We start from the raw sequence: 13,369 nt of genomic DNA on the forward strand, positions 1-13,369 counted from the left end.
CAAATCCATTCCACTCCACTCTACTCGACTGTACTCCACTCCTCTTCATTCCACACCATCCCATTCCATTCAGCTCCATTCCACTACTCTCCACTCCATGCTACTATACTCCACTTCATTCCATTCCATGCTATCCCATTCCATTCTGCTCCCTTCCACTCCACTCCAATTCACTGCACTCCACTCCATTCCACTCCATTCCACCACACTCCACTCCATTCCATTCTGCTCCATTCCATTCCATTCCACTCCCCTGTAATCCAATTAATTGCACTCCACTCTACTCCAATCCACTCCACTCCACTCCACACCATTCCAATCCACTCCACTCCACCCCATAAAACTCCATTCCATTCGACTCCACTCCATTCCATTCCATTCCACTCCATTGCATTCCAGTCCACTCTACTCCATTTCATTCCACTCCACTGCATTCCACCGCCCTCGTCTCCTTTCCATTCCATACCATTCCACTCCATTCCATTCCATTCCACTCCATTCCAGTCCATTCCACTCCATTCCTGTCCACTCCACTCAGTGCATTTCATTCCACTCAAGTCGATTCCACTCCACTCCCCTCCATTGCATTCCAACCCATTCCTCTTGACTGCATTCCATTCCATTCCATTTCATCCTATTCTATTGCTCTCCACTCCACTGCACACCACTGCATTCATCTCCACTCCATTGCACTCCATTCCATTCCATTCAACTCCATGCCTTTCCTTTCCATTCCACTACTTTCCACTCCACTCAACTTCACTTCTCTCCTCTCCATTCCATTCCATTCCTTTCCAGTCCATTGCATTTCATTCCACTCCACTGCATCCTACTCCACTCAACTCCACTGCACTCCACTCCAGTCCCTTCCATTCCACTCCGTTCCACTCCATTCCACTCCACTCTACTCCACTCCAATTCGCTCCACTCCATTCCATTCCATTCCATTAAATTCCACTACACTTCACTCCAATCCATTATAATCTGTTCCTTTCCAATCCATCACATTCCATTCCACTCCACTGCATTCCACTCCTGTCAACGCCACTCCACTTCACTCCACTCCATTCCATTCCACTCCATACAATTCCATTCCACTTCATTCCACTCCGTTCCACTCCACTCAATTCCACTCCATACAATTCCATTCCATTTCATTCCACTCCGTTCCACTCCACTCAATTCCACTCCACTCCACTCCTCTCCACACCATTCCATTCCTATCCATTCCATTCCGTTCCTTTCCACTCCAGCCCATTCCACTCCATTTCACTCTATTCCACTCCATTCCATTCCACTACACTCCATTCACTCCAGTCCACTCCATTCCACACCATTCCACCCCACTCCACTCCATTACCCTACAACCAACTCCATTAAACTCCACTCCACTCATCCCAATCAAATGCATTCCACTCCATTCCTTTTCACTCCATTCAATTCCACTCAACTCCACTCCATTCCATGCCATTCCATTTTATTCCACTTCACTCCACTTCATTCCACTCCACTCCATTGCATTCCACTTCTTTCCATTGAATCGCATTCCATTCCATTCTACTCCTCTCACCTCCCCTCCATGCCACTCCACTCCACTCCACTCTATTCCATTCCATTCCATTCCATTACTCTCCATTTATTTCCATTACAATCTACTCCATTCCAATGCACTTCATTCCACTCCATTCCTTTACTTTCCATTCCATTCCATTCCATTCCATTCCATTCCTCTCCACTCAGTGCACTCCACTACACTCCACTCGACTCCACTACAGTTCCCTCCATTGCATTCCAACCCATTCCTCTTGACTCCATTCAATTCCATTCCACTCCATTCCATGCCGTTATATTCATCTCCACTCCACTGCACACCACTGCATTCTACTCCACTCCATTCCCCTCCTTTCCATTCCATTCCACTCCATGCCTTTCCATTCCATTCAACTCCTTTCCACTCCATTCAACTGCACTTCTTTCCAATCCATTACATTCCATTCCTTTCCAGACCATTGCATTCCATTCCACTCTACTGCTTCCTACTCCACTTGACTCCACTCCACTCCAGTCCATTCTATTCCACTCCGTTCCACTCCATTCCACTCCACTCAACTCCAATCCGTTCCTTTCCATAAAATTCCACTACACTTCACTCCAATCCATTATATTCCATTCTTTTCCAATCCATCACATTCCATCCCACTCCACTGCATTCTATTCCTGTCCACGTCACTCCACTTCACTCCACTTCATTCCATTCGATTCCATTCCATTCCACTCCATTCCACTCCACTCAATTCCACTCCACTCCACTCCACTCCATTCCATTCCGTTAAATTCCACTACACTTCACTCCAATACATTATAATCCATTCCTTTGCAATCCATCACATTCCATTCCACTCCACTGCATTTCACTTCTGTCCATGCCACTCCACTCCACTCCACTCCATTCTTTTCCACTTCATTCCTTTCCACTTCATTCCTTTCCACTCCATTCCTTTCCACTTCATTCCACACCATTCCTCTCCTCTCCACTCCATTACCCTACACCCCACTCCATTAATCTCCACTCCACTCCATCCCAATCAACTACATTCCACTGCACTCCTTTTCACTCCACTACACTCCATTAGACTCCACTCCAATCCACTCCACTCATATCCACGCCATTCCACTCCATTCCATTCCATTTCTTTCCATTCCATTCAATTCCACTCTACTCCACTCAATTCCATAACATTCCATTTCATTCCCCTCCACTCCACTCCACTCCATTCCACTCCACGCCTTTGCATTCCACTCCATTCCATTCAATTCCATTCCATTACAGTTCTCTCCACTCCCCTACCCTCCACTCCACTCCACTCCACTCCACTTTACTCTATTTCATTCCATTCCATTCCATTCCATTCCACTCCATTTATTTCCATTCCACTCTAATCCATTCCAATCCACTTCATTCCACTCCAGTCCATTCCATTCCATTCCTTTCCATTCCATTCCATTCCATTACATTTCATTCCACTACACACCACTCCTTTCCACTCTAGGCCATTGTATTCCACTCCGTTCCATTCAATTCCATTCCATTCCACTCCGTTCCATTCAATTCCATTCCATTCCACTCCTGGCCACTCCCCTCCACTCCACTCGACTCCATTCCACTCCACTCCACTCTATTCCATTCCACTCCATTTATTTCCATTCCACTCTACTCCATTTCACTCCACTCCATTAGACTCAACTCCATGCCATTCTATTCCACTCCACTCCAAAACATTGCATTGCATTCCACTCTACTAAATTCCATTCCACTCCACTCCACTCCATTCCATTCCATTCCATTAAACTCCATTCCACTCTATTCCAATCCACTCCATGGCATTCCTTTCCACTCCACCCTACTCCATTCCACTCCATTCTATTCCACTCCATTCCACTGCATTCCATTCCATTCCACACCACTCCATTCCTTTCCATTCCACTCCAATTCACTCCACTACAATCCACTCTATTCCATTCCATTCCATTCCACTCCTTTCCACTCCACTCCACTCCATTGCATTCTACTCCATTCCTTTCCTTGCCAATCTATTCCAGTGCACTCCATTACATACCATTCCACTCATTCCATTCCATTCCACTCCATTCCAGTCCATTCCATTCCACTCCACTCCATTTCATTTCATTCCCTTCCATTCCATTCCACTCCGTTACACTACACTACAATCCACTCCACTCCATTCCATTCCATTCCATTTCATTCCATTGCATTTCTTTCCTTTCTTTCAACCGGACGTAACCATGTCAACAAGGCTGGAGTGCAGTGACACAATCTCGGCTCACATTACATGTCATATTCCATTGCACTGCATTCGATTTCATTGCATTCCTTTGCTTTCCATTCCATTCCTTTCCATTCACCTCATTTCCACTCAACACCACTGCACTCCACTGCAATCCATAACATCCGATTCCATTCCAGTCCATTCCACTCCTCTGCACTCCACTGCACTACACTCCACTGCATTCCACTACATCCCATTCCATTCCACTCCATTCCACTGCAATCCACTCTACCCCACTATACTACACTTCATTCAATTCCATTCCATTCCATCTCATTCCATTCCACTTCATTCCACTCCACTCCACATCACTCCACTGCACTCCAGTCAGCTCCACTCCATTCCATTCCATTCCATTCTACTGCATTCCATTCCATTCCTACCTTTCGAGAATATGTCGCCCTGTCACACAGAATGGAGGGCAGTGGCGCAGTCTCAGCTTCCATTGCATTCCTCTCCATTCCACTCCACTCCAATCCACTCAACTACACTCCAATCAATTCCTCTCCAATCCATTCCAATCCATTCCACATTATTCCATTCCACACCATTCCACTCCATTCCATTCAACTCCGTTCTACTCCACTCCATTCCATTCCATTCTGCTTCACTCTACTCCACTCTATTCAACTCCTCTCTACTCCACTCCACTCCATTCGACACCACTTCTTTCCATTCCATTCCAATCAATTCCATTAAATTCCATTCCATTCCACTCCATTCCATTCCATTCCACTCCATTCCGTTCCATTCCATTACAATCCACGTTTATCCACTCCATTGCACGCCTTTCCACTCTGTTCCAATCTACTCCACTCCACTCCACTCCACTCCAATCCTCTCCGCTCCATTCCATTCCATTCCTTTCCATTCCATTCCACTCAATTCTATTCCTTTCCATTCCATTCAACTTCATTCCATTCCATTCCACTCCGTTCCTGTCCATTCCATTCCACTCCTTTCCACACCACTCCATTCCACTCCATTCCATTCCACTGCATTCCAATCCACTCCAATGAAATCCATTCCACTCTACTCCACTCCACTCCATTCCGTTCAATTCCAATCCATTCCACTCCATTCCATTCCATTCCACTCGATTCCATTCCATTCCACTCCATTCCATTCCAGTCCACTCCACTCCATTTCATTGCATGCCACTCTACTCCACTCCATTACATTCCTTTCCAATCCAGTAAATTCCATTCCAATCCATTCCATTCAACTCCATTCCACTCCATTCCAATTCATTCCATTCCATTCCACTGCATTCCATTCCTTTCCCCTCTATTCCACCCCACTCCACTTCGTTCCACTCCACTGCATTCCATTCCAATCCATTCAATTCCATTGCGTTTCATTCCATTCCATTCCTTTCATCTCCATTCCATTGCATTACATTCCATTCCTTTCCATTCCATGCCACTCCACTCCATTCCATTTAATTCCACTCCACTCTATTCCACTACATCCCACCCAATTCCATGTCACTCTAGTCCACTCCACTCCATTCTAGCCACTCTACTTCATTCCATTCCATTGCATTCCATTGAACTCCTTTGCACTCCACTCCATTCAACTCCATTCCACTCCATTCCATTCCATTCCAGTCCACTCCACTCCACTCCATTCCATTCCATTACATTACACTCCACTGCACTCCATTCCACTCCACTCCACTTCACTCCATTCCATTTCATTCCATTCCATAAAACTCCATTTCTTCCACTCCACTACATTCCAGTCCTCTCCACTCCATTCCACTCCACACCACTCCACTACATTCCATTGCAATTGTCTCCATTGCTTTCCACTCAACTACATTCCATTGAATTCCATTCCACTGCACCTCAGTCCACTCCACTCCACTCCATTCCACTCCATTGCAATGCACTTCATTCCATTCCACTACAGTTCATTCCATTCCACTCCACCCCACTCCATTCCACTCCACTTCATTCCACTCCATTGCGCTCCACTCTATTCCATTCCATTCCACTCCACTCCATCACATTCCAATCCTTTCCAATCCATTCCCCTCTATTCCACTCCATTCCATTTCATTCCATTCCATAACACTCCATTCCAGTCCACTCCGCTCCACTCCACTTCATTCCATTCCATTCCACTCCATTCTAGTACAATTCACTTCACTTCACTCCATTCCATTCCATTCCACTGCACACCACAACATTCGTTTCCAATCCATTCTACTCCACTCCATTCCATTACACTGCAGTCCAACCCAGTCCATTTCTTTTTATTCCACTCCATTCGATTCCACTCCATTCCTATCCACTCAACTCCATTCCAGTCTTCTGCATTCCGTTCATTCCACTGCACTCCAATCCATTCGATTCCAATCCATTCCACTCAACTCCTCTCAATTCCATTCCATTTCTTTCCACTTCATTCCAACCCACTCCACTCCAATCCACTACATTCCATTCTCCTCCACTCCACTCCTTTCCACTGCACACTACTCCACTTCAGTACAATCCACTCGATCCCTCTCCATTCCATTCCACTCTAGTGTCTTCCATTCCATTCCATTTCACTCCTTTCCACTCCACTCCATTCCACTACATGCTATTCCATTCCATTCCATTTCATTCCACTCCATTCCTCTCCACTCGACTGCATTCTATTCCACTCCACAGACCTGCACTCCACTTCACTCCTTTCCAATCCACTCCATTCCATTCTACTCCATTCCTTTCCTTTCCATTCCATTCCATTCCATTCCATTCCAATCCCCTACATTCCACTCCACTACACTCCATTCCTCTCGAATCCACTCCATTCCATTCCATTTCTTTCCATTCCACTCCATTCCACTCCATTCCACTCTTCTCCATTCCACTCCACTCCATTCCATGCCACTGTACTCCATTCCATTCCATTCAACTCCATTCCACTACACACCACTCCATTCCAACCCATTCCACTCCATTCCTTTCCATTCCATTTCATTTCAATCCACTCCATTCCACTCCACTCCACTCCATTCTACTCCACTCCACTCCATTCCATTCCACTTCATTCTACTCCACTCCACTCCATTCAATTCCACTCCATTCCATTCCATTCCATTCCATTGCCTGTAATTCCATTCCTTCCACTCCACTCCACTCCTCTCCCCTCCTTTCCATTGCACTCCATTCCATTCCATTCAACTCCGTTGCATTTTATTCAATTCTACTCCACTGCACTCCACTCCACTCCAGTCCATTACATTCCATTGCACTTCATTCCACTACAGTTCATTCCATTCCGTTCTGCTCCACTGCACTCCACCCCATTCAATACACTCCATTGCACTGCACTGTATTCCATTCCATTACATTCCAATCTATTCCACTCCACTCCATACCATTCCTTTACACTGCACTACCCTCCACTACATTCCATCCCACTCCACTTCACTACTTTCCACTACCATGCACTCCATTCCACCCCAGTCTGTACCATTCCACGCCACTCCACTCCATTCCTTTGCATACCTTGTTCTCCATTCCATTCCACTCCCGTCTATTCCATTCCACTCCAATCCACTCCATTCTACTCCACACCATTCCAATCCATTCCGCTCCATTTCTTTCCATTCCATTCCATTCCATTCCACTCCATTCCATTCCACTTCACTCCATTTCATTCCATTCCATTCCACACCAATCCACTCCATTCCACTGCAATCCATTCCACTCAACTCCATTCCAGTCCACTCCATGCCATTCCACTACACTCTACTCCTCTCCACTACATTCCAATCCACTACACTCCACATCATTCCATTCCATTCCATCCCTCTGCACTCCACTCTATCCACTCCACTCTATCCACTCCACTCCACTCCATTCCACTCCACTCCATTCCACTCCAGTCCACTCCACTTCGTTCCATTCCATTCCACTCCACTCCATTCCAATCCATTCCAGTCCACTGAACTCCTTTCCAATCCACTCCAATTCACTCCAATGCACCCACCTCCATTCCATTCCACTCCACCTCTTTCCAATCTACTCCCCTCAACTCCGTTACATTCCATTCCACTGCACTCCACTCCACTCCACTGCAGTCCACTCCATTCCATTCCAATCCATTCCATTTCACTCCATTCCATTCCACTCCATGGCATTCCATTCCACTCCTCTCCAGTCCACTCCATTAGATTTCAGTCAATACCACTCCAATACATTCCATTCCAATGAAGTGCATTCCATTTTATTCTACTCCAATCCATTGCATTCTACTCCACTCCACTACATTCCATTCGATTCCACTCCACTCCTTTCCACTCCAATCCACTCCACTCCACTCTGCATCACTCCCTTCAATTTCACTCCACCCCTCTGCATTCCATTCCAGACCTCTGTGCTGAGCTCCACTCCATTCCTCTACACTACATTACTTTCCATTTCATTCCAATCCATTCCAGTGCATTCCTCTCCTCTTAATTCCAATCCACTCCACTCCATTCCACTCCACTTCACTCCATTCCATTCCATAGCAATATTTTCCATTCCATTCCACTCTACTCCATTCCACTCCACTCCATTCCATTCCATTCCATTGAACTCTATTCTTCTCCACTCCATTCCATTGCACTCCCCTCAATTCGTTTCCATTCCACTCCATTTCAATCCACCCCATTCTACTCCACTCCACTCCATTCCACTCCACTCCACTCCATTCCATTACATTCCATTTCATATCACTCCACTCCTTACACTCCACTCCATTCCAGTCCCCTCCCCTCCATTCCACTCCACACCACTAGACTGCATTCCATTTCAATCCACTCAATTCCATTCCACTCCACTGCATTCCATTCAATTCCATTCCAGTGCTCTCCACTCTACTCCACTCCACTCGATTCCACTCCATTCGAATCCACTTCATTCCACTCCACTACAGTCCGTTCCTTTCTATTCCACCCATCTCCTTTCCACTCCACCCCATTCCACTACATTTCGCTCCACTTCATTCCATTTCATTCCACTCCACTGCACTCCATTCCTATCCATTCTTATCCGTTCCCCTCTACTCCACTCCATTCCTTTCCGTTTCATTTCATTCCATTACACTCCATTCCACTCCACTACATTCCACTCCTTTCCAGTACACTCCACCCCACTCCACTCCATTCAATTCCTCTACACTCCACTACATGCGATTCCAATCCATTCCACTCCACTTCATTCCATTCCACTCCATTCCATTCCACTCCATTCCTTTTAATTCCATTCCATTCGATTCCATTCCATTCCCATCCACTCAAGTCCATTCCACTCTACTGCATTCCATTCCACTCCATTTCAATCCATTCCACTCCACTCCATTCCACTCCAGGCCATTCCACTCTACTACATTCCTTTACTTTCCATTCCAATCCACTACATTTAACTCCACTCCACTCCATTCCACTCCACTCCATTCCATTCCATTCAACTCCATTCCACTCCACTCCAATGCGTTCCACTCCACTGCACTACATTCCTTTCCACTCCACTCATTTCCATTCCACTCCACTCCATTCCATTCTATTCCATTCCATTCCTCTCCACTCCATTCCAATGCACTCCCCTCCACTGCACTCCACACCATTCCATTCCACTCTACTCGATTCCATTCCATTACGTTCCATGGTACTCCATTCCAGTCCATCCCACTCCAACTCCATTCCACTCCACTCTACTGCATTCCACTCCAGCCCACTCCCTTCCATTCCATTCCATTCCACTCCAATTCATTCCACTTTCTTCCACTCCATTCCACTCCACTTAACTCCATTTCATTCCATTCCATTTTTTATGATCCACTAAATTCCAGTCCACTCCATTTCAGTTCACTCCAATCCTTTCCACTCCACTCCACTCCATTCCATTCCACTCCTCTGAATTCCATTCCACCGCACTCCATTCCATTCCATTCCATTCCACTGCATTCTACTCCAATCCAGTCGACTCCACTGCATTCCACTCAGTTCCATTCTACTCCATTCCTCTCCACTCCATTCCATTCATTTCCATTCCACTCAAATCCACTTAATTCTATTTCACTCCATTCCACTTCACTCCATTCCATTGCACTCCATTCTCTTACATTCCATTCCACTCCATTCCATTCCATTGCCCTCCACTCCACTCCATTCCATTCCTCTCCACTCCATTCCACTCATTTCCATTCCACTCCCATCCACTTCATTCAATTGCACTCCATTCCACTCCACTCGATTCCATTGCAATCCATTCTCTTCCATTCCATTCCACTCCATTCCATTCCATTGCTCTCCACTCCACTCCATTCCATTCCACTCCACTCCATTCCATTCCACTCCACTCCATTCCACTCCACTCCATTCCACTCCACTCCAATCCACTCCATTCCATTCCACTCCACTCCATTCCACTCCACTCCATTCCACTCCACTCCAATCCACTAAACTCCACTCCACTCCACTCCACTGAACTACACGCCATTCCATTCTACATTACCCCATTCCATTCCATTCAATTCCACTCCAATCCCATCCACTCCATTCAAGTACATTCCACTATATTCCATTAATTTCCAGTCCAGTCCACTCCACTCTACTCCATTTTATTTCATTCCACTCAACTCCACTTCTTTACACTCCTCTCCATTCCATTCCAGTCCACTCCACTCCATTCCACTCCATTCCATTCCACTCCAATCTTCTCCACTCCATTCCGTTTAATTCCACTCCATTCCATTCCACTCCACTACATTCCATTTCACTCCACTCCATTCCATTCCATTCAACTCTACTCCACTCTGCTCCACACTATTCCGTTTCATTCCACTCCACTCAACTACGTTTCACTCCACTGCACTTCACTTCACTCCACAGCACTTCATTCCATTCCATTCTATGCCATTCCAATCCATTCCCCTCCACTCCATTCCACTACATTCCAATCCATTTCAGTCCACTCCACTCATCTCCACTCCATTCCATTCCATTAAACTGCACTTCACTCATTCCATGCCAATGTATTCCAATCCACCCCATTCCATTCCACTCCACTCCACTCGATTCCACTCCACTACACTCCATTCCTTTCCACTCTACTCCATTCCTTTCCATTCAATTCCACTCCATTACACTCCGCTCCATTCCACTCTATTCCTCTCCATTTCACTGCATTCCAGTCCACTCAACTCCACTCCATTCCATTCCATTTCGTTCACCTGCAGTCTACTCCATTCCATTCCAATCCATTCCACTCCACTGCATTCCATTCAACTCCACTCCACTCCCTTACACTCCATTCCATTTAATTCCCCTACATTCCAATCCACTCCATTACACTCCACTCAATTCCACTCCATTCCACTCCACTCAATTCCACTCCATTCCACTCCACTACACTCCACTACACTCCATTCCGCTCCACTCCAATCCATTACATTCCATTCAATTCCACTCCACTGCATTTAATCCATTCAACTTCATTCCACTCCACTAAACTCCATTCCATTCCATTCTATTCCAATCCTTTACACTCCACTCTAAATCATTCCACTACACTGCACTCCATTGCACTCAATTCCACTCCATTCCTGTCCATGCCGCTGCACTCCACTCTACTCCACTACACTACATTCCATTCCACTCCTATTTATTCCATTCTACTACAATGCAATTCTTTCCATTCCTTTCCAGTGCACTCCACTCCAGTCCACTACATTCCATTTAATTCCAATCCATTCCATTCCACTCGATTCCACTCGAATCCTTCCACTCTACTCCACTCCACTCCATTCCATTCCATTCCAATCCACTGCATTCCAATTCAATCCACTCCATTCCGTTCCATTCCACTCAACTCCATTCCATTCCATTCCTCTCTATTCCACTTCATTTCACTCCACTCCACTCCTTTCCATTCCTTTCCACTCCATTCCATTAAATTCAACTCCACTCCATTGCAGTCAGCTCCAATCCATTCCACTCCTCTCCACTCCACTCCATTCCATTGTACTAAATCCTAATCCTCTCCGTTCCATTCTACTACTCTTCATTTCATTCCACTCCACTCCATTCCATTCCATTCCATTCCACTCAACTCAAATCCATTCCGATTTACTCCACTCATTTCCACGTCTCTCCACTCCACTTCTCTGCACCTCACTCCATTCCATTCCACCCTATTCCACTCCACTTCACTCCATTCCATTCTATTCCACTCCATTCCATTCCTTTCTATTCCTCGCCATTCCATTCCATTCCACTCTACTCCATCCACTCCACTCCATTCCATTCCATTCCATTCCATTCCATTCCACTACTTTGCACTCTACTCTAGTCCATTACATTTCACTCCACTCCATTCCATTTCATTCCAATTACACTCCACTCCACACCATTCCACTCTACTCCTGTTTACAGTCCACTCCACTCCATTCCACTTCACTCATCTCCAGTACACTGTAGTCAACTATATCCCATTCCATTCCATTCCACTCCACTCCACTTCATTCCATTCTACTCCACTCCATTCCATTCCAGTGCTCTCCACTCCATTCCACTACGCTCTGCTCTAATCCACCCCATTCTATTACTTTCCTCTGCACTCCATTCCATTTCATTCCACTCCATTCCAATCCACTGCATTGCATTCAACTCCATTCCACCACATTCCATTCCATTCCACTCCACTCCTCTTCATTCCACTCCTTTCCTTTCGACTCCATTCCATTCCACTCCACACCCTGTCATTCCGTTCCAATCCACTCCATTCAACTGCACTCTATACCACTGCAATCCACTCAGTTCCACTCGATTCCAGTCCACTCCACTCTACTTCACTCCATTCCATTCCATTCCTCTGCAATCCATTCCACTCCACTCCAGTCCATTCCTCTCCATTTCACTCCACTCTTTCCATTACACTCCATTCCATTCCATTCCTTTCCAAAGTAATCCATTCCATTCCATTCCTCTCCATTCCATTCCACTCCACTCTACTCCACTCCTATCCAATCCACTCCTTCCATTCCACTCAATTCCATTCCACTCTACTCCACTTCATTCCATTCCACCCCATTCCACTATATTCCACTCCACTCCACTCCATTCCACTTCACTCTCTTCCACTTCACTCAGCTCTATTCCATTCCATTACATTCCAATCCACTTCACTCCATTCCAGGATGTTCCAATACATTCCACACCACTCCACTCCGTTCCATTCATATTCAATCCTTTCCACTACACTCCTCTCCATTGCACTCCACTCCAATCCATTCCATGCCATTCCATGCCAGTACACACCATTCTGTTCAACTCCTCTCCATTCCATTCCGTTCCACTCCATTCCAGGCCATTCCACTCCACTCCACTCCATTCCTTTACATTCTATTCCACACCATTATGGACCTTTCCACTGTATTCCACTCCAATTCACTCAATTCCAATCCATTACCCTCCATTCCACTCCATTCCAATCCACTCCATTCCGTTGCACTCCATCCCATTCCATTACACTGCACTC

This window comes from Pongo pygmaeus, chromosome 16, assembly GCF_028885625.2.
Source record: "Pongo pygmaeus isolate AG05252 chromosome 16, NHGRI_mPonPyg2-v2.0_pri, whole genome shotgun sequence".
Taxonomy (NCBI): domain Eukaryota; kingdom Metazoa; phylum Chordata; class Mammalia; order Primates; family Hominidae; genus Pongo; species Pongo pygmaeus.